Consider the following 23,111-nt stretch of genomic DNA (forward strand, 5'->3'; position numbering starts at 1 on the left):
CCCATTACAGTTTGTAAAATAACATGCGATATTGTGCCATATATTAATTTCATATAAAAGCAAATTATTCCTCACGTGCTTAGTCTCAGTAATAGGGGAGATTTCAGTAAAACCAGAAAACACAAAATTGTAATGATACAACTTGTAACTGAAGTACATCCCCAAAATGACATTAACCTTACTAAGTTATGTAGCTATATCAATCTGAGAAAAACTGTTTTCATATAATGAAATTGAAGGTAAATTGCCCTAATTTGTCAGCCACTGCATGAGTCTGTCCAACAACAGAAGGTCATTTCATTTAGCAAATTAAGGTGATTATGTATACTGTAGAACTAAGAAACAGAGCCACTGAAAATCCTATTTTCACACTTTTGATTACAGAAATATTAAACAATATTAAAATTATGTAAAATTAAGTATTTTTCTGCTTTTCTGTTTAGTGCTACTGTCTTCTGAAAGTTTATTCCAATGCAGTTCCGTATTACTTTCTCACAAAATGCAGCTTGTGTTACATTTGATTGTCATCACCGTCTCTATGGTCTGATTTCAGGGTTCTTTGCAGAAACCATCATTTTCCTTATTTATCCTTCATTTACTGTGTACTGCAGGCGTTAATCTATGAGGTAACAATTCAAAGAAAATCTAACACACGTTAGATGTTTTTACTGACGTATACACACTTATTGTGGAAAAAACACTGGGAACAGCATTACAAGCTGCTGTAATGCTAAAAAAAGGGAAGGTAATGCTTCAAGGCCCTTTTTTTTACCAAGAAATGTTTTGAAATAATGATTTACACATTTCATAGACATCGTTTTATTGAAATGTGTAAATCTAGGTCCTGATTTCATAATATTTTGCCAAACTGCAAAAAGTTAATTGTTGTGCCTTAGACAAGTGTTTTGCATGACACCCGGTTACTGGTCACACCACAAGAAACCCAGGTATAAAAAAATCCCTGCGTTTGATCCTCCGCGTTTATGGGAGTCGCAATGCCTTCCCTGAGCGGACAGCACCCCTCCAAACTAATAAAGACATCTGATCTTATTTTAATTTCACTGCGGCTTGGATTAGCCTGAATATTTTTTTATCCCCAGGAAATCACGACACGGAGGGCAGCGCGTCGCTTTTTTCATTCCTCCATCAGTATTAAAGCCCTTTAATCATTATGGGGGAGGGGGTGTCAGGCAGAGCTGGAGCAGCCTGGCGATAATGAAATAACGGGAGCAATAGCGCTCAGGTGACTGTCTGGCTTCCTGCCGCAGTGTCTGGAAAGCCAGACGTCAGGCCTCGTAAGGCGCCCCCACCCCCGCCCAGCACCCTCCCCGTGTCTGCTATCTGTAATCCCCGCCGCCCTTATCTTTCCTGATTCTCCGAGGCCCCAGTTGACGCCGCACGGCAGCTCGCGGCATTTCGGTCGGACTCGGCGATTCGGATTGACGGCGAAGTCTTCCCTGCTGTGACGTCAGCTCGCATAAATAATTAGCGCGGCGCTCACCTGTCCGGCACTTTGCAGGCGCATGCCTTGTCCGTAGGCATGGTTACCTGCCCTGATGATGAGTCTGTATTCAACACAATTACATTTCACCCCTTGCCTTTGGCTAATGATGCATAGACAACAAGACCCGCAATACAGAGGTGCAAATGTGTTGGATTTATTCGCAAGAAAGGAATCGCAGCTGCCTAGTTTACCCTGAGCGCGTGCAAAAACTGTCACGCACCGCACACCTTGAAATCAGACGACTGTACACACCGCACAGAGCCCTGCTGTCCATCTCCCCCTTACTGCGGCTCTTCGGGCTGTCAAGCGCCTGTCTTGTACTTTGCCCTTTTACTTCTGTTCTTCTGTACACTCCACTTACTTCCTAGGATGGTGAAGATGTCAAACAGCGCGTCGTTTAAGCTGGAAAGCAGAGCCGTGTCTCCCCGTGAGCTACAGGGAGCTTCCATGTAGCCGCATCGCAGGAGGTCAGGGCCACTGGAGAGACACGCTTCACAGCGAGAAAGTAAGAGCATATTTTGAATTTGAGATTTTATTTCACGGAGAAATTAGGACAAGGTTCAACTTCAGCCATGGAGCAGCCAATTAAAAAGAGAAAACTGCCCATCAGAAAAGTTGGAACTTTAATTTTAGGGTTTTATTGTAGCTTAAAAGCAAGCCTTGGCGACCCTTTAATTGACTGCAAAAACAATCTTTTATTCTTCTCTCGCAGATCAATCAAAACTATTAACTGTCATAACTAATTTCTATCACCTTTACCTTGAGACAAGTTGCAACCTAAAAGATGGCAATATAGGCATCCAATTATCATAATGACGTTCTTAACCGAAGAGTTTAAACTCCAGCGTTTTTGCGTCCCAAACAGAGGTGTGCTTCCTCCTGGGACTTAAGCCCGTATTTATGCGCATCCAAACGCAGAAACGTGAAAAATTTACATCCACTGAGCTGACAGTTCAGCGTATTTAATCAGCATCGAATACACTGAGAGGGAGCCGGTAATGACTCGAACACGGTCCTTAAGACGAATTAATTACTACCAAATAAACTTATTTAGGATGGACCGAAAAAAGTATTTAATTTCGGAACTGATGAATTGCATTTTTATATACTAGGTGAGCAGCAGTAAAAAGAACATTGATTTGACATATATTAATATAAAAATCGTTTCAGTTAAAACAAGTAGCCTATGAGACATAACATTTTGAAATAGGATGACTACTTCTATTTCCTGATATAATCATTAATATCAAGAAACCGATTAATATTCCTCGAAATAACGAGGAACTGCTGGTCAACAGCTGTGCTTCATACATTTTTTTTGCGGTTTCGTCTGTATTACAAAATATAGGCTAATTTCAATGTATAAATTCTAAATCCTGATATCAATTAAAAAGAACCATAGATTTGTTTTTAAATCCCACCCAGAGTCCCAGGGATTCCTGGGACTGATTAACCAGAAAGGCAGCTCAGATACATACAATTTACTTTGATTCATTCTGGGATCTGTCCAGAATTTAAATGTGAAGTTCCGCTAATTTCTGCAGACAACCATGTCAGAAAACGACAGAACGAATAAAAGGGAATTTAAAGAAATCCGATATCTTTTGTCGGTAGTTCACCGCGTCTTTTCCGCGGTGCCGAGATAAAGCCCTTAGCGGAGAGTCGTTTCCAGCGGCATTGATATTAGCGTCGTCGCTCCACACCGCGGTCGTTAAAACCTGCACGGAATCGCGACAGCTAGAGAGACCTAATGCCTCTGGGATGAGAAAAGCAGAGCCAGAAGCTCTCAGGGATTAATGGCAGTCCCACTCTGTAAATGCACTTACAGTGCTGGTATTGACAAGAGAACAATGCGAATATTAAACATACTCCGAACTGACCGTGCATTTCAGTTTGCGCATTACATATTACAGGTGTATAAAATGTGCGTTTTTGTTTACATTCCAAAGTTGAGGCTAAAGATGCAAAATCGAGGGTAGAATAGCATAGAGAGAGAGAGAGACATGCGGGCGATGGCGTTTCTCTGGAGCTGAAGGACGCTGTAAGTGAACTCAGTACAGGCTGAAAATACGGGAGGCACGGCGCGGATCCGCCACCCGCCCGGCGTCTGGCTCGATCAGCTCTAGCTGCGGACTAATATAGTCACTCCCAATATATACATTTGGCCCAGCGGCGCCGCGCCTGGTTGCTTAGTACGCGCGGGGCGCGCCGCCGCCTCCTTCACCTCGTCCCCTGTTGCTGGGGGCTTCGCGTTGCAGACGTCGTCTGATTAGCTCCAATCACCCACGGTTCAGACTGGGAATAAAAACAAACAAATAAACAAGCAAGCAAATAAACAAATTAGTACGTATATATATATATATATGTGTATATATATGTGTGTGTATATATATATATATATATACACACATACAGATAGATAGAAAGAATGCAAACGCGTAATTGTAGTGGGTGGTTTGGGATGAATTTCCTCAAGGTGGCCAAAAAAGTTAAATGATTAGCAGTCTAGCTAGCTGACATTGCATTGTAAGAGCAAGTCTCTATGAGTCTTAGAAAAAGGGTTAGAGGGTAAATGAGGTTTTTTTGGTTGTATAATAATTTTATATATTATATATACACACAGGCACGCACACGCACACACACACACACACACAAACTTCCAATAGGCCTATTCAAACGCTACATGTTTGTGTGGCATGACTTACAAAGAGTTTACAGGGGCTGTGTAACTGCATCTTACAGAATAAACCGATAACAGAATGAAGACAAAAGACAGACTGGATTTAAAGAGCATCATTTTCAATAATTTTAATTGTTTCTTTAATATCTCCTTTGATCATGAATCTGTTTTTTATGCAACATGAGAACCCAAAGCTGCATTGCAGAAGTAAAACGAAAATTTAAAAACATTTTCTGCATTAATGCCAATAAATTAAGAACTATGATGCACACAAAAGGAACCCTGTAAAACGAGGATGGATAAAATATACAAAGCTCAGCACCTCCAATGCGAACATTAAGAAAGTTCATTCCAGTTTAATATCATGTATGTTTATTCTAATGCTGTTTAGTACAAATCAGTTTCATTTGCAGTGATGGACCATAAATAATTTCCCACAATGCATTTCATCAGGGACGTGGTGGTGATGGTGGGGGGCATAAACCTTTTTCAACAAAGAAATCAAACAGTATCTTGGTGGGTGTGAAGTATGTAACATTAGCCTCAATAACAGGATGGGTTTACAGAAGTGTTACTTGCAGAATACAGTAAATGTCACGCAGAACTTGAAAGAAGTTCATCCATTTTGAAACTTAAATGCAAGTTGCAGGTGTGAAAGTAATAACAATATGCAGTGTTTTTTGCAGGTTAAGGTTATAAGGAGAGTATGAAAACGAGGCAGCCAGACAAGAGATCATCTTCCATACCTTCATATTTACAGAAACACAAGACTTCTGTCCAAAATGACGACGCTGGTATTTTAATTTTGTGTATATTTATGTGTTCGGTCAAAAATGAGTTCCAAACTCAGATCTGTGAATGAGTGACACATAGTCCGACGTTACTAAAGCGACACCTGACGTATGAAGCAGTGTCCAAATCTACAATAAACTGATGTGGCAAAGCACATCATTACAGGTACGACCATCGCAATATCGAGAACGAGAAGAACATTTGGACAGAGGAGCTCGCCGCATTGTAAAGTGAGTGTGTGTTGCTACGAAAACAATGAGAAAAAGATATTCAAAATTAATTATCTACTGTAAAAACTGAAGGGTTATAGAATTTCAAAGACCAAACCTTTCTTCTCTCTTCAGTCCTACGTCCCCCCCCCCCCAAGACTTTCTCAGTCTGTCTCATGGGCCCTGGTGTTTCTCACAGGCCACGGTCTGTGCCAGCAAAGCCGAACACAGGTTCAAAAATGTGGCGACATCCGACTTCCAGCTGACATATACGCAGGTTAGCCTTTCTTTCAGGTACGCTTTAGTCACAAAATCCACACTTCTTATCCTTGTGATAAACATGATTGCAGAGTGTGGCTGATTCCAAAAGGCATTATGTACGAATTGGTAAAAGTGGCAAAATGAACAATGAATGTGCTGCTTTGAAATATCAACCTTAATTATAAATATTTTTAATGTAAGACATTACGACGACTTTATCAGCGTTCACAGAAACCAATTAAAAACCGAGGTAGCAAAACTCTGTCAAAAATAGACTTGTATCTTCCCCCTGCAGTGTGCACACACAGATTCTTCAGAATTTTACACAGCACTAAAATAAACTTGATTCCTTAAACCAATTTTGTCAGCGCTAACTAATCGTTACCAGATGGCTAGCAGTACACGGGTTTGAATGCATGACATCTGAATCGCATTGGCATTCGCTTATAAAGTCCCCAAATGATTCGCTTTTCTTAAACGCATTATTTACAATTTTTTTGAAAACCGCTGCAAAACACGTCCATAAGTTAATAAAAGCCGTGTTACTGCAGCATGCAACGTTACTGCAGCATGCAACGTTACTGCAGCATGCCCTGGCTGTGCATGCGTGGCTGCACAGGATCAGCAGTTTATGAAGTCTACTATAATCAGAACGTGGATATTAAAGTTATTTTATTATCAGCATCCACAAGTACGGCTGCTTGTAAATATACTTAAGCAGGCTAAGTTGGACATGACACACAGAAGTAGTACAGGAATTGCACTCAGTCCCTGGTTTTGTCTTTAGATGCTTCATGTTCCCAGATTTCGAAATGCACAGATGCATCAGGAGACATATTAGCGGCAGATCTGAAGACGTTAGCGGGAGGCTAGCAGCTTCAGAAAGTTGAGCGCCATCACAAGCTCTCTCTCGTCGCCTGCTTCGCAGTCTCGCTCTTTGTCTGCCTTGCCGCTGTCGCTGCCACCGCCACAACCCCCCGTGTCAGCTCCACCCTCGAAAGATGGCCGATGTCCAGAGACGCCCGTGCCCTCCGCCCGAGTCCCAAGAGCCTAACCCGTGATTTTTGGTTGACAGAGCTCACGAGTTAGGGTCTCAGGGAACAGGAGGAGCACCGCCGTGTCCGCCGGGCGCGCCAATGCCGTCCCCGCAAGGCGAGCGGCGCCCCCCCATCCCCGTGCTGTGGCCAGGAGCCCCCTGCTCCCCCGGCCGAACCTCCGCGCCAGAGATAAGACCGCTCGGCCCAGCGTCCGGCTCTGCCTGGTGGGTCGGGCCACGCGATGGATCCGGGTCCGTCTCGTGTCGCTCACCCCTCTGCAGAAAGAGAGAGAAAGAGGGAAAAAAAAAACGATAAACGTCTGCCCCTTTTTTCGGCGAAAGGTTTATCCCCGGCATGTGGGCTGCTCACTGTGAGACAGTAAAGCTAACGGCGAACACGCGCGCGCGCACGTAAACACACACGCAGCCCTTCCGTGAAACAAACCCGGAGAGAAAAAAAGAACGGACAAGAAGCCGGGAGGGGCAGAATGGAGCGAGGAGGAAGCAGCAAGCTCATTACAGATTTTCAGACTTTTATTTCTCCATTCAGAGGGGCAGGAATCGAAGAGCCCTGGCGTACCTCCCGTCTGCGCTAACTAGCCTTTGTATTCGTGGAGGAAAGCCCCCCCCAGCCAGACGGACAGTCCTTCCTCTTTGTCCTCAGAGCGACTGCAGGTCATCAGTCCACGTCTCTCCTGCCCCCCCCCCCTCCCTCCCAACACCCATCCCCGTGGGACGTGCTGACCGCTGAAGTCGCCGGCCTCTATCTGCACGCTTCAAACAGAGGGGTTACAGGGTGCCGTCGCCGATGTCACCCCCCCCCCCGCCAGACCCCCGCCCCCACACCACCCACTCACTCACCCCCATACCTCCGTATCATCTTGATCGTCATCTGAATGGTTATAACAATTGTAAAAAAAAAAAGTTTAAAAGTAAACCTGGAGAAGCTGCATCCATCCTGTCCAGCTGTTTCCGCAGCCAGAATCCCGACAGTAAGCCGGTAACTTCCAAGCACAAAAAAACATAAAATAAAATAAAATAAAAACACACACAACGACACAAAAGAGCGGCACTCCACTGGAGCTTTAATCTTAGAACATCATACAGCGTCCCCCACCCCCCAACCCCCACCCAGACAGTGCCACACTCCACACAGCGAGAAAAATAAGTTGTCATTGCGGCAGCAGGGGCGGCTGCCGGGGGGGAGCTGCCGGCTCCGGAGCGGCACGCCGGGATTTATCTGCAGCTCGTCGTGGACGAACTCCTCCTGACCGAGCGGCTGGAGCGACGAAGAAAAGGGAAAAAAAGAAACAGGGAGAGCGACGATATTTTTAAGAAGCTGTGGTCGGCACCTTTTATTCCCGCTGAAGAAACCGGACCGCCGTTTTGCGCCGTGGATGGACCATGAGGACAGCGCTCCCATCACTGCCTCGCTCGATCCATGAACCCCCCCCCCCCCCGCATCCCCCCCCCCCTCGCGACCACCGCCGTTGCCACCTTCTCCGTGACCTCCGGTGGACTTCGACTCCTCAGGGGAGGGGTTGGTGAGAGCAGCGCATATGGGGGGGGGTACGGGGGGGTTTGTGAGGTATGGAGCAAAGGGGTTGGCGATGGGGGGGCACTAAGAAGCCACTCGACTCCATGTTATTGGAAATACGGATGCACTGTCTTTTTAAACCCACCCACCCCCCACCCCGGCTGCTGTGGGCTGAACGCTCCTCGTCCATTTCTGTGGGAAATCAGACTGGCTGATGAATCAAAGGCGGAGGTAGGGTAAGCGTTGGGTGGGGGGGGGGGTATGGCCGGAGGGGGTGTCACCCCAAACCCCACCCCCCATTGCCGATCTCATCATCATCATCCTCATCAGCTCCATCTCAGTGTGTGCGCCACCCACACTCCCACTGCTGCCAGTACCTGCTGTGACCCCTCCCCACCAAACCCCCACCGCATGCAGTCGATGACAACAAGGACACAAGGCAGACCCCCCCCCCCCCAACCCTATTTCTGACTGTCTGCTTCCGTTGACTCCAGCCGCCGCGTTGCACAGATCCTGGGTGTGACCCTCTCTTACTGCCCCCCCCCTCCCGAAAGTGTACTGAGTTAACCTGTCTGCACGCGTGCCCGCTCTCAGATACCACCCTCCTCACGTCATTCGACATGCAACACGCCAAAGCCCGACAACATCACGCGCTATAGATACGCCAAAATACTTCAAGCTAATTCGCATCTCATGCAAACCAGTTTCCTGTGACTGGATCCAGTCTGTTGCTCTCTCCTTCACCACACTGTCGCCACCTTCCCAATATAACCCTCATATTTCCAGTCAGCAACTTCCAGTTTTTCTCCAAAAGATTTTTTTCCCCCCCAACAGGTCTGTTTAACATATTAATTGTCTCTAGCAATTCAACTACAGCTGTTTAATTGGATATTACTAGACCCCGTTTTTGTCTTTAGCTTAGACCAGCGTGTCAAGCAAATGCATAAGATGTTAGTATATTCAGGACAGAACTCCATCTCTCATACCGCTCTCATCTTAGCTAACACACGAATACTGAAGCAGACTCAATTATTAAATTCCACGTTTAAAAAAATCCGGAATATCTTTCCTATGTGTATACAAATGTTTAAAATAAGAAGCTACCACTACATCTGGTGGTGGTGCGGGGGGGGGGGTAAAATCTATGACAATCTGACTTAATTGGTTCCTTTATCTGACTGTGATCAGGCCCCTCATCGCCCAGACTTAATTCCGTCACCTCTGACCCAATACCCACAAACGCCCCAAGTATATTAGTGTCATGACCTCGCCGTGACTGTGAGACGGGGGCTGCGGGGGCCGTGGGGGGGGCTTTAATGTCACTGGGGCGGCCATTGATTATGCACCCAGTGCAAACTGCTCATTAATATTTCTGCTGCGCTATAATGCGGATGGCGGGGGTGATGAAAAATGCGTCGCGCCCAGAGTCGCCTGCTTACCTTGAGACTCGGAGGGCATATTGCACAAAAAGGGGGGGGGGGGGCTGGTTAAAAAAAAAGATGAGAAGGATTTTACAGCTGTATGCAAATGTCTGTCAGCGGTAACCAGGTTCAAGTCCAGTATCTCTTGGACTTGTACAAGGCTACAGTGGGTGGGGGGGTGAGGGGGGGGGGGGGGGGATGTCAGGGCAAATGAAATCAATATGGGCTGTAAACTAGTGGCCATAATCAATCAACTCTATTACTGCTGTCAGGGTGTCTGGAACAGACAGAACACCCCCACCTTGCCTCCCACACTCCGAACGTCCACAAGCTCGCCAGACATGTCACTGGTACTGAGCTTTAGCCACAGAATGCTAACCCACGCATGGATCTCAATGAAAACGTTTTTATTACAGCCTATTTCTCTAATCCCATGTCCCTTTAATTATGTATCTGAAATATCCCATGTTATCACATTTAACTTAAATATTTATCACTGTAAAATATTTTTAGACATTGGTTCAGGCAGGGTGGCACACCTGTTAATTTAATTCTGTCTTCTTTTTAATCTAGATTCTTACATTTATTTATAAAACCAGAACAAGTAACTTAAAAGGCACATTATTTCAGACAAGTTTATTATGTTAGGAATATGGATAACGGCTCTAAAAACAGCTGAGTTTTTTGTATGTGTGTGTGTGTGGCTGATTGTAGCCAGTCAACTTTCTTAGAAAGGTGACACTGTCCCCTTTTTTCCAGCAGATGAGGACCTACCCCAGGCATGCATGCATTTAGTCATCAGTCTGCCCCTCCCGACGTGTCATCTCACCGCGACAAAAATATCACTCCAGACGAGTGCCTGCCTGTTACACATGGGCGCCACGTGTTGTCATCTGTCACCGCTGAAGGCGTGTCAGACCCTTCGCTCCCGCCACGTCCCCTAAAAGAGAGCAAGGAGCGCGGGTCTCATGCCGCGGTCCGTCCCATCTGTGGGAGAGCGGGGGGGGGGGGGGGTTTGGTAGGTTTCAATCGCTTATATCCGCAGCCAGTCAGAAATCACACAGATCATGCATTTTCATGCCCGACTGCCCTGGTGAAGCAAAACAACTAGATTTGCATCCACTGTACCCCTGAAATTAACAAACAACCAGATTCTTTCAAAGCAAAGGGATTTGGAAACGATGACATCACCCTTAACAAAACATTAGGGCTAACCTACGATAGGTAACTGACTTAATAGTTGACCAATCCCCTTTGAGCTCCAGCCTAAGCTGATCGCAGCACGTGCTGCACCCTTGGCTCACTGCAGCCAATCAGAACGCGGTGTTCTGGCTGTTTGCACATGCAGGACCGAAAGCTCCCACCCGAACCGGAATTGCCTTCGTGGACATGCGCTCAGGAACAGGGAGCCCAGATGCGCATGTCCTGCGCTGGAACGACGTGTGAGGGACACTAACGGCTCACATCGTGTCACGCGAGATGGAAGCCCTCTCCCAGGATCTTGTCCCCCCCCCCCACCCCCGCCACCCCAATCGATGACATTGATTTCTCCACCTGGGTCAAAGGGCACGGATGCATCGATTGGAGAAAGTACCTGACACAGCAAGAAGAGGACCAGCTCCAGACAGATCAATGACACTGCTGTCCCTCCATGGGACAGATAAATTCATACATACATGCATACATACATGCATACATACATGCATACATACATGCATACATACATGTACATGCCAACAATGTGTGTATATACAGCGTGCGTTACACACTCATCCACAGCTAAGGTCCCCCCCAAAACTCTGGACATCCCAGCCATTTTTCAAACAGAACAGGGGCTGGCAAGAGACAGAAACAGCAAAGTCCTGGATCCAGGCCAGGCAGCAAACTCCAGTAAGAAAAAGAAAGAAAGAAGAAAATGAAATAAAAAGCCATGAATATGAAGAAGAGACTGGTGGGATCGACATTATGAAATTCATGGAAAACTATGAGTTTAATCCTATTATAAAGATTCGCTTAAAAACATGCAACTGTCAGCAGAAATGTTTACAGATGTAAGAATATACAAATATCATGCATTTAAAAAAGCAAGACAACTTTATTGGGAGAGTGACACGATAAAGGAAATTCCATTAGAGTGTGGCACCGTATTCGATTCACAATCCACATCTGAACATTCGTGTCAAATACCAAAACGATTTCTTTTCGGATGTCCATTATGGTATGTAGGACAATAGTGCCTGTTTGGTATTTCCATGTGTGGGCAGAGACAGTCGCCACCGAGGTACTCGTGCAGGAAAGCGGGCGACTCCCGCATCATGAAATAGTGAGATGGCAGCACACGACAGAGCGACTACACGAATGACCCACATGCACGACAGTCTTTCACTATATTATCACTTTACATTTTTTCTGTAAATACCTGGGGGGGGGATGAACACACATTAATAAAATTGAGGCATGCCCCCCCCCTCCACCTTTGGATAATGATGCACCCAGAAAAGCCAACACAGCAAAAATAATGATGGCGGCACCGTTCAGAGACCTCCGAGAACACTAAACAAAGGGGCGCTCCCTCTCCCCAGCCTAATCCAGTAATTTATTTTTTCGACCGTCACATAAATTGAAATGCAGCTGTAACCAATGACTCGCAGCTCCGTCGCCGTGCCAGCTGGACAAGGCGATGCTGAAACAGCAGCACTTCTTAACATTGTTCACTCTGGTATATCTGGACGAACTGCTCCAGAGCTGGGGTTTAAAAAAAAATTAAAAAAAAAGGCTCTTTAAATAAACTCAAACAATGCTGTGGTTTGACTCCATCTGCTGAACCCTCAGATGTAGAAGCGGCCCTTGAACTACGAAACATGAGCACCTTTTCTTCGGCTGAGGTCCATGTTCAGCCCAGAACCTCCACAATAAACCCTAAGATTAACCATTTCACCACCAACACACACAGCTCACGTTCTTGCTAAAAACGAAAGGCTCGGCTGACCCAGCTACCTTTAGTCCAACTGATTGTTATTTGAAAGCAGTTTTGACAGACACTAAAACCACAGCTGTACAAACGAAACCAGATACAGTCAATCACTGTACCTTACAGAAAAGGTCGACGTCAAGTAATTGCTGTCATTTGCGTTTAATTTATTGAGCGGGACTTGGATGGATCAAATGTATTTACTGATATGGCATAGCATACTGCCTTCTGAGCAACAAACGTATTTTGTGGAAAATGCTGATTTACTATGTAAAAAAACATTTTAAAATTGTTGGAAAAGTTGATTGGAAACTGTGAGATCTCTAAACGAAGAACCGGGAGGTCGGTTCAGGTCAGGATGAAGAGATTTACTGTGCTTCCTATGAAGGAGTGGGGCTGAGACTGCTGCCAACTGTTAGCGGAATAAAACGATATTAACGCTAAACGAATTAACTGCTGGGACATTTATCTCATGCTATTAACAGCAGTGTATTTTAGTTAATGGCAAACTGATAGAGGCTTAATAGCTTTCGTATATATTTCTTATCCTTGGAAGGTTAGTTGAAAAGTTGTTTTCCAGGTTTAAAGGACAACTTTGGTTCTGGTGAAATACAGCCCAGAAGGTTTTATAAGGTCTGTAGTTAAAAAGCCGAACCCACGCAGACAACAGAGAGGGGGTAGAGTGCACTCTAATGGTACTGCCCCTGACAACAACTACCAAAAAAGCCGCCTAGATATATGGCACTGAAACTAGAGTTGCGGCACCATTTTTGTCCTGGCCAGTGTAAACAGGCCTAAATCACTCACAAGTCTCTGTGTCACCTTCCATAAACACGTTTTAGAGAGAGAGATGGGGGGGGGATGAATAGTGACAAGCTTGAAACACGCGACTCCCTGGCTGCAGTCACCATTTACAGTACACAAAGCCTGAACCCCCCAGCCCCAGCCCCCCCCGCTAACACCACCACACTGTTGAAGCCTCCCCCCCCCCCAAGTGAAGGAGACATGGAAAAGACACATCTTCATCCCATTGGTCAAGTGACAGGCCAGATCCACAGCCTCTCTCTTTCCATTCTCTGATTTTTTTTTTTTTTTTTTGGGGGGGGGGGCAGTTAAGAACTTGCTTTACAAGCAGTGGCACACAGCCAAGACCCCCCCCCCCCCCCCCACCCCACAACCCTCTGGTGCCAAAGCTGGCCTGTGTTAAATAGAGATTTCAGCAGTTTATCCTGCAAAGACACTTTAAGCGCTGTGGTCTTGGGGAGTGGATTCGGAGGGGGGGGGGGGGACCAAAACCAACGTTAAAACCATCCAAACCATACGGCAAGAACTCTATACTGAAATATAAGCACTTTCACAAGCTATCATTTATATACGCTGTGGGGCTGACTGGATGTATATACACCGCAAATGCCGAACATTATCATTATCTCCATTAGTCATTAAATGCTAAGGAACTCCCTTTAGCTAGAACTCAAGACACATTAACAAGGACAACATCAACAGTGTAGAGAAATGGATGTTCATCATAAATCGGCATTAACAAAACATTTTCAGTATAAAATCTTAGTCCAGAACTATGCAACATTATATAACCATTATACAATGCTTTCTGTATTAACATTTTTATAATTGTCACATGGAACAGAATACAAATACTTACAGTAACACAAAATAGCTACTGAAATGAAGATATAAAAATACACCTATAGGCTTTAAAGTAACACAAATCAAGCCACACACAGAGATTGACACATTCACGTTTTATCAATAAACTTGCCTATTATGATACAACCCTTTCACATAACAATACAAAGACTTTTCTGATTTAGCTGTACTACCAGAACAATGCAACACAGGTATCCACTTAACCTCAACAAACATAAGTTCAATAATGTCTTTTGCTTTCTCATAGATATACAGAAGATCGACAGTGCCCAGTATTCACAGGTGATTGGTCAGCACCTGGAATTACCCACAATGCTAAATTTCACTTTCACTGCTGGTTCTGATCAATGTAATTTAAAATGAGGAGATGAACAAGCGTGCTCCGATTACAGGGAGGAGACCGTCACAATTCTGAAAATACGTAAGAGTTAAAGACACCTGTCCAATGGATGAAATCCTGTTTTCACACATATTCCTCCGTATCCAAAACAGCACCGCGATGGTGATTTTTTTTGTCTTTCTTTCTGCAAATGCAGCAAGACTTTTCAGGCATTCAGGAAACTTCTACTATAATGGTGGGAGGAAAAACTTCTGCAACACTCTCTGCTATAAGAAACCACTGCAGTCAGCAAGCTTCTTCACAACTAAAGACAGTGGGGTCATTTGTGGCCCAGCCACATGAAAAAGGGGACCTTCACCTGCCTGCAAATAAAGGACCATCTTTCCCGCTTGATAAACGTGAGGAATGTGAGAGAAAACACATCTTCAATGCAGAAGGACTTGTAATCCAGCTGTGACACTAAAGGTATGGATGAGAGAGTCACTGCATGGTCCTACGGCTAGCAAAAGGTAATAACCGTTCTGTGAGTGTCACCAAAACACGTCACAATCAGTGGCTTCTAGTCCAATTTCAATGCGGCAGGAGAAAACTGAGAAGGACAAAGCAAAGTCGGGAATACTGCAGATGCGCTGTCAAAGGTTTTAAGAACGTAATCATAAAAACGTACTTATATAGCATCGATCCAAGCAGCAAAAAAACAGAAAACAGCTCCCCATCCGAGTCAATATCTTCAATTAAATGCATCAGAAACTAGTCCGGTTTATCTGAGATAGCATTGCCAAAACAGAGAAGGTGGCGACGGAAATGGGGAAAAAAAAAAGTTTCATTAACCGATGGGTGTTGCTGGACGACTTGAGTGTACTCCAAGGAAAGCTAGTAGGTTGTACAGTTAACTCCCAGGGTGTGATTCTAAACCATACAACCTACTACCTCAACCCGGATGTACACAGCTTCTGGACCAACTTCTTCTGGTCTTCCAGTGGAGAAAGCCATGCCACTTCTCAGCTTAATATTGCAAATGGGCCGACTTTCATGTCATCTCCGAAACAACATTTTTAATGTAGAGAAAGCAGAGAAGGAAAACAGACAGTGCATGCAAAAAGTCATCACAGAAGCAGTATCTCGACGCTGTCCAATGAAAAACACACATCTCCAAAAACCCATTGTTTCAGGAGCATTTTCTTAGAAACTACTTTACAGATTAAACCTAAAACAACATAACGAGACATCCTGAGCACCACGAATAGAAACTTATCTTAACGCTGCCATCAGAGAACCGTTAGTTTTAAATAGACTTAAGTGGATTGTTGTTAGCGATGCCAACAGTGTCAACAAGATACACAACTAATCTTCCTTTGTATTCACAATTAACAAGGATGTTAGTTAACTAGCTATCTAGCTATTAATGTTAAGTTGTTAAAATAAACAATATAAACAAACATAAATGCTAGGTAACTAGGCGACTTCATAGAACATCTTTTCATTGGTCAATCAGATGTCAAACACCGTCTGAAGACCCAGGAGAATAGGCGTATTCCATCAATAGTAAAAAAAAAAAAGGTACAATCATCTTAAAGTGGAAGTACACTGTTTTCATCAGACAGCGATGATATGCTGGCACAGAACACATCTTCTGTTTTCCTGAACAAAAATTTAATATTTAAAAAACCATCTACAAAATACATTTGTTTATAGGATGAAAGTGGTGACCATTTCAAGATAATATAAGAATGATAATTAAAAACTGATACTGATTCAGTATCACCAATATCAGTCCAGAATTTGCCAAATTATTGTTCATTGTGATTTTACATGCATCAAATGTCTGAGAGTTGACATGATCAGGCACAGCACTGTTGCATCTGGCGTAGTACTTTAAAAGATCATACAGAGAACTCCTCAAATGATACTGTTAACTTAGCTTGCTCTGTTATATTACACTCCAAACAGCCGCAAGGAAGACTCTGGAAATGTCTCTACTATATAAATAATAAAAATTTATTAAAAAAAAATTAAAAAAAGAACGAAGTCTTCCCTTGCTTGCATGCAGAAAGAAACAATGAAACAGCATAATGCGAAATATTCACAAATTGTCAAAGCATGGTGAGAGAATAAGAATCAGGGCCTCTAGCTTTAGATCTGTCGTACTATAGTGACCTGCTGATGAAACCGCCACAAATAGCAGACATGATTCCTAAGCGATGATACGATTTTTAAAATTGTACGATTTTAACCCAGAGAGCTGGAGCAGAGCTCTGCTGTTCTGGGAGTACTGGGAACAGAGGTTTCCCTTTAATTTGAGCTGTACTGGCAGGCTGAGCTTATTAACCTTTCCGTCTTATAAGTCTGTACGAATTGCTTTTAATACTTGTTATTTTTTCTGAGATTTAGCTATTACTAAACTCTGGTAAAATGTATTAAGTTGAAAGACACTGAGTTTGCAATAACAAGTAGCTTGAAATGAGCATAAAGATCTGGGAAACTTAAATCGCAATAACTTTTGCATAATTTATTTTCATGTAATTATTAACTCAAAAGTCCCTGTTTATCTAATTAATTATAAGAAATATGTTATCTTAAAAATTCTTATATACAACTAACCAAAACTAGCTGCAGGTGAACTTGTATATAAAAACACGATACTTTGTTTTTTTTAACAGCAACAAAAAAGCACAAGTTACAAATTAACTTATATGCAAAATAATTTGCAAATTAACTAAAAAAAATGTTTCCCACCTTTTTTTTTTTTTTTTAGGTCATTTAAGGTGAGAACCTATAACACTACTTGGCAGCCTGATTTAGCAACTTTAAAGCACCAGAAATTAGCATGTCAGCACAGTGCAAAACAGAGAGACATGTGCATTCAAGTTCTCAGTAAATCGCAGCCGAAAAGAAAATTTCTGCAGGTAGAACGACGTTTATGCCCACAGAGTCAGACACCCACAGAAACGAGCTTGTGAGGTCAGAATCACCACAAGATCGGATCTACGGGTTTATGACCAGTGGCTTGGTTCTGAAACGTAATATTATCTGTGTCCAAAACAACAGCAATGATGATAATAATAATAATAATCCCTGAATAATTATCATGGATATAAAAGGCCGCTGCTATAGTTCGATGTTCTTAGGAAAAGTATTTAAAAAAACACATTGGTTTGACCAAAAAAAAAAGTGCAAACAAAACAATATGATAAACTAATATTTAAGTCATTTATATACTTCTCTAATACCAATAAAATACATAATATTACAGGAAAGTTCCAGTAGTGGATTATGGTATTATGGATATAACATAGTATTGCATGTCCATGAAAGTCTTATGAAAGCTTATAAACTGTGTCACTGCTCCATAAACCCCAGAAAAGGAAGGGCTCCCACAGGCTGAATCCTGCTGCCTTTTCAAAGCACAAGTGGGCTTCCCTTTTCTGCATTTCAAAGACACGTAAATCATACGGTGCAAAGGCAGAAGACAGGATGCCAACGGCCTTGGAGGTCAACAGCAAAAGCCCCTTCCAAGATGACAGAAAAGGACTGCAGGGCCCAAAGCCCGCAGTTTGACAAAAGCGAATGAAACACGCTGCAAGTGCAGCAGTTACACATAAAGTAAACTACCCCTTCACTGCTGTGACGGAAAACAAATGCTTAAACTCCAAGCATCATCACTCATACACGTAAGACAATCCTACAGCATCATTCCACATGAGAAACTCCTTTTCCAAATATACCTAACATGAGATTAAAAAATTGTGGCTTTTACCTTGTAGCCCAGCAGTCCCTGATTCTGAATTCTTCATTCTTCTGTCACTGAACAAGAAAGTTATGATCAGTCTCACAGACACATTTTAAACAGTAAGATTCTAACACAAATAATGACCTATTTTATTTTGAGAAAGCTTCCTATATGCCTGCAGCTGTGTTTTAAAGCTATTTAAATTTCTCCAGGATAATACCTTGCACGTCCTATGCAGTCGTTTCATGGTCTATTTTGCCATTAAGTTTAGAAGCAACAAAAATCAGACTACCAGTTTCTGAATAGTTGTCAGTGCTAGTTTTTCACGTTTTGTTAAATATAAACAAAAAAGACCTAGTATGGAGACCTATACTGAGACATAATTACACTGGCACTATTCAACTGATACTACAGGAATTACGATCAAATCCAAAGAAATACAAAGTATCAGCTATATTTGAAAAGTTATTGCAGATGTGGCTTTTTTTGGAAATTCAAAATTTTAATTAACTTTTCTAGAAACAAAAGCATATTTTTAAATATAACAGAAAAAAATCATACAAAGTCATTCAAAGCATTAGAAATATAAATTTTTTTTGCACAACTCTAAAGAGGAAAACAACAATAATCTCTAACTAAAAAATTCTTTTTTCAGTTGTATTAGGACTACTACAGTATAGTGACTATTATTAAAGTTCAACAGATTTTGTATATACACACAATTATATAAATTACATAATATATTATAAATATAATGTGATCAAAGGACCAAAAACAATTAAATAAGCATATGTCCAGTACCCCACAGTGACACAAGAACAGAAAATAATTTTTTTTCAAGGCATTCTATCTTTGTTTTTGTCTAAACTTGTCTAAATATATATTTTGCAAAAGTAATTACAGAAAATTAACACAGAGTGGCAATTATTAAAAGAAATACCTGTTTTCACTGAATCTTTTTCATCTTTGGGAGGGACTTTTTGACAGTGATATGGAGAGATGCGAAAAGTTTTGGCTCAAAGATGAAGACGTTAAAGAAAATTGCAAAAAGGCAGGCAATTCAGAATAAACTCATTAACATCTTGCACTGTTTTAACTGCACCTGATGCTTGAGCACAAATGATTTCTCGATTTTTAGACATCTAACACAAAGGACACTGGATCTCCACATGAAGTTTTGTTTTTGCAATTCTGTGGTTATGTTCAAGCATTCCCACATTCATTGATACTCCTGTATGCTTCAGTAAATCCCCTCTTGTATTTTTTTTTAACAGTGCAAACGCCCCCTTTTTCCTTCCATATCAAAAATAATCAAGTCAAAATTCAGAGCACACTCGCCTGCGAGATAGCTGCCCCAGTCCGCATCGTGACTCACTGCCTTGACGAGTTGGTGGGAAAAATGGGCAGACTCTACAAAGACGGCGGTGATTTTTGCCAATGGCTGAGAGCTATGCGTCTGCGGGTATGGCGGGCGTGGTGCCAGCGCGTTTCAGGGCTCCTTGGTGAGCTCACTCTCACTTCTGCCACCCCGAGTTGCCCAGCACGATCGCCTGTGCCATGAACCACCCTCAAGTTTTGTTTCTTCAGTCCGACAAAAGGAAGGTCAGACGAACGCCCCCAACTACGGCTAGCCAGCTCGGCCGGACTCGCTGCCGTTATTTCCAATTAGTTTTAGGTTTCGTTTATTCTTTTTTAAGTAATTATTATCATTTGTGTTTTGCAAGATTGGATATCCCCTCTACATTTTGCATCTGCAGATAAGTAGCAGGTTTTGTCAGACACGAAAAGGAACAGAATCCTGGTGTCAAGCCAAAGGAAAAAAAAACAGAATAAAAGGCAAAGTTGGACTTTGGAGCTCAGCTCCTCGCTGAGGCGAAGTAAAACCCGTGCAGTAAGAGCCGCCATTTTCTGAGCAAATGCAAGGAAGGAAGGGAAAAAAAACTGTTTCACAGGCATTGCTCTCCAAGTTTCGCCGTTTCTCTCTCTCTCTCTGTCTCTCTCTCCTGGCACCATAACAAAACCTCAGCCGTAAGGTCACATGGTCCACAGCCAACAAGCGAACACATTCCCATAAACCCTTCTGCTGACACTGCGAAGGCATCTTTTGTCTAGTTCAGAACCTAAGCTCAGGCTACTCAAAAAATTCAGCACCTTCGAAGAGTGGGTGGGGGCGATGGTTCGGGGGGGGGGGGGGGGTAGGCGAGTGTGTGTGGGGGGGTGGGGGGGGGGGTCTGGTGCTGTTGGGAGTCATAGCAACATTTACCTGGCAGGCTGCCCACTTTTGCTGCCCATCAAGAAAAGATGGAACTGCGTTGGCTAATGTGGTGATGAATAGGAATGTGCAGAGCCGTCCAAAGCAAATCTGACGTTCGTGTTGCGAGAGTCGGTTTCGCTGGGGGGGGGGGGGGGGGCTCCTTTTCATGCAGAGAGCAAAAGGAATAAATTCTGTGCATAATGCACCTTTCCCTTCTCCCCTCAAGTAGCCTGCGGTTCAAGTAGACCAATGTGAAAGCACAACCGGCCAGCAAGCTCCGAATGACGCCCCGAAATAGGGGTGAGGAAGGAAATTCTTGCCGACCCATTGCACGGCTGAGGAGGGGGGGGGTAGCAGGATGGCAAGAGAGGTTGTGCACCCACTCTTCTCAGCTGGAGCAAATCAGGCTGCATAACTCTCATATTTGACATGCTTATTAAAGGGGGCACCCATTTTGCCAACGACAAGAACGCCTCGATTGTAGTCCTGCCAGGGTTTTCCGAGAGGCGACGAGCTTCGAAGGTTAAACTTTTTACTGGCAGAAGCCTAGAAATCCCACAACAGAGCAAAGGGCTCACATAACTATGAACTGAATCAGATGTTTTCCATTGTGGTGGAAGCTCCATATTTTACGGCTGCACATGACATTACAGAAGGCGAAGCGTTCACGACGCGTTTGCATCACGCGAAAACAAAAACAAAACAAAAATCATTCATTTTTTAATTTGTTTTGGAGTTTCTCTTTAAGGGGGAGTGGCTGAGATTGGCCAGGTGGGCGTAATCATAATCACTAATAAAGGGAGGGACAAAGAGGCTCCATGAAAAGGGATACAGGGATCTTCTCCAGTCACCCAAAAGCTACACCAAGTGCCAAACCTTGCATCAAGAAAAAAAACAGCTTGGCTCACGGATAACTACAAGGACAATGGAAATACAGCAGGTGGTTTCCTTTAGCTATCTCCGGACATAGACTGAAAAAATAAACAAGAATAAATTATTTTCTTTCTTGTAATAAATAGTAAAACCTCAACTGTTTACATCCTAGTAAAAATGGGCTGCTATTTAAAAAATGATTGTATGCAATGCTAACTTGTCCACGTAGCTTAAAAATAACTTCACTAGCAAAACACAAAACGCATTTAAACTCCTGAATCATTCGCTACAAATTTTAAGTATCTGGTGCAAAGTTTTCTGTGCCATTGCAGTACCTGTTGCTGGTCTGATGAACTTTATGTAGGGCTATTCAGAAGATGACTCCAAGACAGTTTAGTAAGCACTGTGTTATGCTATTATGTGGTAGCAGCGTTCATCTATACCAGTAAATACAGTATCAAGCAGTGGTTCAGTGCTGCACCTGGAAGAGTATAGCGGCACAAAAGTTGAACACTCTGTTACAATTTCAGAAGAACCAATATGTATTCTTAGTTTAACAATGAGGAAATTAAGCACTAGGACTTTGACTGATGACGGGTACTGGTGCATGTATTCACTAAGGTATCAGTCCAAGTGAGCATCACCCCAAAGAGTGCTTGAATGAAACCCAAGAAGTCCTATGCGTTTTTCAATTGTGCCAATTCTTCATTGGTGTACATTTACTGGTATCATATGAAAGAATCTCCCCCCTGGCAAACTGACATTAAAGGGACGTTTCCAGTAGAGCCAGTTAGCTGCTTCTGGAGAGTTCTGACTACTTCAGACTAACTGAGGCTTAAAATTATATACTATAAAAAAATTAAACAATAAGGAAACAGCATAATTAAAATTATATATGAGGTATTTTATAAACTCAAAAAGAAACTATTCAGTATTTTAAAAAATGATTTAGATTCATAAAATGAGAATTTATAAAAACACTTTCCATAATTGGTTCCACTTTTCTATGTGTGTAGGGCCAACAGGTGGAAAACCTGTCAGACGCAGATTCATAACAAAAGGCTGTGCTGTAGTATCCCTCAGCGAGGCACTTGAACAAACGTATGCCGCAGTAAATGGGGGAAAAACTCACAAGTCACTTTGGTTAAAAGGGTCAGCTGAGCAGCTGAACGTAAACGTGCAAATGATGAAAACAAGGAGAAAATTGCACCGCTATTCTAGTCAAATCGTTAGCACCGTTCACAGTCCACTTGACATACCAACACGCGTGGGACAATACTTGTTCTGTTGCAGAACAATTTTTTTTCCTGCATAAATTATGTGCTGTCAAAAGGATTTTAAAGGCGTGCGAATAAGTACTTTGAAAACTTTTGGTGACTGCATTAACATGGAGTCATTTGCAATGTATGCATATAAAACTTTACAGTACTTTTTCCCAATGAAACAGCTTTTATGCATTACACAATTACAGGCTTGTCAAATGTCTGAGGATAAAAAAACTAAATAATGTATACACAGTAAAGTTACATACAACGGGTAAACAACATAGTGTCACATTCAAATATCAAGATCCTAATAATGAGTAGGGCCAATCTTTTGCTTCAGAACAGCTTCAATCTTTCTCAGTACTATATTCTGAACTTTGGTAGTGAGGAGGGCCAAATTTAGGGAGGTGTGGGGCCCTGGGCTAAAAAAAAAGTAAAAAAGTTGGAGCCTTCAGTAACCAGGACCCAGGGCTATAGCCCAGGTTGGCACCACGCATAAGCCCGGCCTATGCAGTCGGATACCGGACCAGAACTCGAGAAGAAAAGCCTCCAGTTCTTTGACGGATGAAA

The 23,111-nt window shown here is 43.0% G+C and overlaps 1 protein-coding gene across 2 annotated transcripts in view; it reads right to left on the bottom strand.

The window, feature by feature from the left end:
- Positions 1 to 4,286: 4,286 nt before the first annotated feature.
- The window catches only part of LOC111856401 (ubiquitin carboxyl-terminal hydrolase 25-like), a 102,943-nt gene continuing 84,118 nt past the window's right edge, over positions 4,287 to 23,111 (bottom strand). Inside the window, exons 28-30 of one of the 2 annotated variants that reach the window (XM_023836329.2) lie at positions 18,177 to 18,223; positions 10,270 to 10,427; positions 4,287 to 6,758 (exon numbers count right to left, since the gene is read on the bottom strand). The gene's annotated coding sequence lies outside the window, so the exon portion shown is untranslated. The remainder of the gene's footprint in view (positions 6,759 to 10,269; positions 10,428 to 18,176; positions 18,224 to 23,111) is intronic. The other variant, XM_023836333.2, reaches the window with a different exon arrangement.

This window comes from Paramormyrops kingsleyae, chromosome 17 (assembly GCF_048594095.1).
Source record: "Paramormyrops kingsleyae isolate MSU_618 chromosome 17, PKINGS_0.4, whole genome shotgun sequence".
Taxonomy (NCBI): Eukaryota; Metazoa; Chordata; class Actinopteri; order Osteoglossiformes; family Mormyridae; genus Paramormyrops; species Paramormyrops kingsleyae.